Source organism: Mizuhopecten yessoensis, unplaced genomic scaffold (assembly GCF_002113885.1).
Source record: "Mizuhopecten yessoensis strain PY_sf001 unplaced genomic scaffold, ASM211388v2 scaffold5877, whole genome shotgun sequence".
Lineage (NCBI taxonomy): Eukaryota > Metazoa > Mollusca > Bivalvia > Pectinida > Pectinidae > Mizuhopecten > Mizuhopecten yessoensis.
Window position 1 is genome coordinate 852,740 of NW_018406268.1, and position 3,879 is coordinate 856,618.

Here is a 3,879-nt window from a genome sequence, read left to right on the forward strand (position 1 = left end):
AACTTGATTTTTTGCAATTTTGCGTCGTGTGCTGTTGTCAAAATTTTACCTCCTGTAAAGCTAGCTTTTCATGTGTACGCACCCTTTCGTATTATGGCCAAAATTTTATTCTCGAACCAAAGAAATCTTCTTTCTTTTTTACAAATGTGAAGCTCACATAGCCCACTTCATCATGCTTATACCAATTTTAGTACAGTTTTATTTTTATATTTTTTTTACATATCATTATACAGGGGTTAGCCATTTAACAAAAATATCACCCATGGCCACAACCCTCTACTGTACTCTGCTACCAAAAGAACTTAAAAGTAACCTTTTATCCATGCATGTAATAACTGACCAAAAATCATTACCCTGTGCCTCTGTGATATTCAGAAGTTGATAAATGTTTTTTTAGGACTAGTATGCTACTGGCTAAATATCATGACCCTAGAATCCAGAGATCTGTATATATATATATATGTGATATATATAATGTTATAGGGTTTGGATTACAATAGTTTCTATGTAATGGACCTAAGAATCCCTCGGGATTTGGTCAGAACATATGATATGACTAACTCTGGTAGCATGCTTGTGTTTGAGAATATGCATATATATGTAAATAGAACTTAATGAGATAGGGATCTCAACTATTTTCAAGTTATGACACAAGAACCAAGTATCAGGGCTCTTAAACTTGCTGGTTGTTGGTTTTGACATACCGGTAATGACCCATTTGACCTTGAAAGTATGTCAATGCCATTTATCTGTGAAAAATGTATTAATAGAACTCTTTCCCAGGTACCTATATATAGCTATTGAACATCTAATTTGGGTCGGATGGAAATTAGTTTTTTACACACATAACCTATGTCAGCATTTGACCCTGGCCAGCTGTCAAGGTTCACCTTTGATCTAAACATGTTGGTCTTAAAATAATATCAGGACCAGGCTTTGCTGAACATTAGAGGATTCTTAAACCTTTTTACCCATTCTATCCAACATGTATCTTAACTGTTGATCTCATGCCAACCCTAAAACATTTTTTATCTAACACAGTATACATATATTTAATTACATTTAACATATTTGACCCCTGTAACTTGAAAATGGATGAAGGTCATTCATTTGAACAAACTTTGTAGCCATTCATCTCAGCATGCTACTGGCAAAATATCATCATTCTGGGTATTTTGGTTATTCAAAAGAAAGTAATCAAAAGTTTTTTAAGACAATTGACCCCTGCGACCTTGATCATATAAATGAAGGTCATTCATTTGAACAAACTTGGTAGCCCTTCACCCAAGCATGCTTCTGCCCAAATTTCATCTCCCTGGGCATTTTGGTTATTCAGAAGAAGTTGTTTAAACTTATTTGACCCCTGTGACCTTGAAAATGGGTGAAGATCATTTATTTTAACAAACTTTGTAGCCAGGTGAGCTAAATATTAAATCGGGGTTGATGTCATTTATAAGAAGAAATTTTGTAAAGTACTCTGTCCCAAGTACACATACTTTGTGGTAAAATTTCAGGACCCAAGGCTTTATTGAACTCCAGAAGAAGATTCTTAAAGTATTTTACCTACCAGTATATAAACCTGACTTGGTAATCAGCTTACAAAGTTTATGCTTGATAGTGATGGGCAATCAGTTTCAAATCATAATCGATAATCAGTTTGTAATCAGAGTTAGTAAATCGATCAATGATCGATTGCATAATCGGTTTATAATTTTATGGACCTGAATACCAGAATAAAGTAAGAACACTACCATTACGCCAATAGACAAGAGTTGTTCACTATACACTACTATAACACCAATAGACAGAGTTGTACACTATACATTAGGTTTTGTTCTTTTATAATAAATGTATATCAAGCAACTTTTATGCATTTTTATCAATCATGTAGTAAAAATCATAAGAATATGACTTTCAAAGCATAGTTTACATATATGACATTTATACACTTTGATTTCAATGATGAAGCGATTATATCGATTATGGACAAACTGATTGATTTTCGATTATAATTGATCATCAGCCCATATACACTAATGTTTGATACATCTTATGCATGGTTCTTTAGAAACTGTTGCTTGCAGTGTATAACAAATTTAATTCCTGTTACTTTGAAAATTAAGGCACATAAAATAAATTTGATTTAAATTTGACCTCAATTTTAATGTGACCTTGACCTTAGGTGTACAGACCAAAAATGGTTCCATTATGCATATATATTCGGCAAGTCTAAAAAGTTAAGGCACAGAAAATGAATTTGACCTTTGACCTCAATGTGACCTTCAAATTCACTGTATGGACTCTGGAATTTGGAAACAAGATGAACAGCAGGACGGATGAACAGAAAGTGTTGACTTAATGCTCCTAATATTGTTTTGGGGGGGGGGGGGGAATTCTTTTGTGACATTTTAAAAAATCCAAAAATTACGATTGCGGGAATATGTATGTTTTATAAAATGGAAAACAATACAATTAAAGAACAGTGATCATCAAGTGACTAAAATTTATTTCATCTTACAAACGCCTGCACCAAGTCTCTACTATAAATGTTCATTATATTAATGACAATTTAACATCTTGACCAGAATTAAATAAACCTGCCAATGGAGTTGTGTCATTTTGAATTCCAATAATTAGCTTACCATTTAATGTTATGATTATCCCCATTTATCACTCCCTACTTTGTAATTGTTTATGGTCAATGTTAACAGGAAGGGCTTGAATTTTATGTACGTAAAAACGAGCAATTGCTTTGTAAAAAGTCAAAATTGAAATATAAATGACCATTGTGCAGCTATATATAATATATCATGCATGTGAATAAATTTAAATTGGCATTTTTATCACAGATGGAAAAGTTAATTTCCAGTATAAGCCCTCCTTCTCCGAGATGTATATTTAAATTAATGTCTCTGCCCCATCCAACTTTGTTGTAGGGGTTATAAAATTAAGTAGATGGATATATAATTAATGAATTGATTCTTTAACATCTAACATTATCTTTGAAATAGTGACAATACAAAGGGATACAACAATGATGGGATAAATATTATGTACTGTTACAAAAACTACAAAATTGTATTATATGTTTCAATATTTCAATATTTAATTCCTTCGCAATCATGATGGGTTAACGCTATATAATCAGGAATTATATATATAAATTATTTTATGAAACTTGTTTTCTTTTTTCACACTGGTGCATAATCTGAACATTAATTTAAAACATGTTTATTTTTGAAATATCCAATTGGGTATAACACACACAAGTCAAAAACATATTATACAAGTATAAAAGTACAGTCAATATGATAATCCTGTCGGAAAGAAAATATTTAAAGGTAGGAGCGGAGCTATCAGCAATCACATTTATAATGTAAGTGCATGCGTACGGAAATCGGAGATGTTAGTAGTAAACAATCCAAAGATCGGTCGATCAAAACCTATCTTCAACATTACATAACTCATGACATCAACTCGTAAACCTTAACTGTATTGCCTGAACTCATTTCTATATCACTAACAGGTTTATTTTCAAACTGTTCGCTTTTTTTCTATCATAAATTAATCATGCACTGCAGACGAACACCATGCACATGGCTGGGCTACATTTTAGATTATTCCGCTAGTTGATTCGCAGACATTTAAATAATAGATAAATTAATGATTCAACAACAACATTCGAAGAAAAGTACTTACATTTCTGATGTGAAAACTTTCGTTTGTCTGTGGTCGTTGTTAACTTATGCGAAACACTGTTGAGTTGGGACTTTTCTTGCAGAAACGTTGTTTTCTGCAATGTGCACCGGCGCGTCTAATTACCCAATACTACCCAATACCACCCAATACTACCCAATACCACCCAATACTACCCAATAC

General features: G+C 32.6%; 1 protein-coding gene across 1 annotated transcript in view; it reads right to left on the reverse strand.

The window, feature by feature from the left end:
• Window positions 1–3,797, reverse strand: part of LOC110451213 — a 12,844-nt gene extending 9,047 nt beyond the window's left edge. Inside the window, exon 1 of the mRNA XM_021499112.1 lies at window positions 3,700–3,797. The gene's annotated coding sequence lies outside the window, so the exon portion shown is untranslated. The remainder of the gene's footprint in view (window positions 1–3,699) is intronic.
• Between the last annotated feature and the right edge of the window lie 82 nt (window positions 3,798–3,879).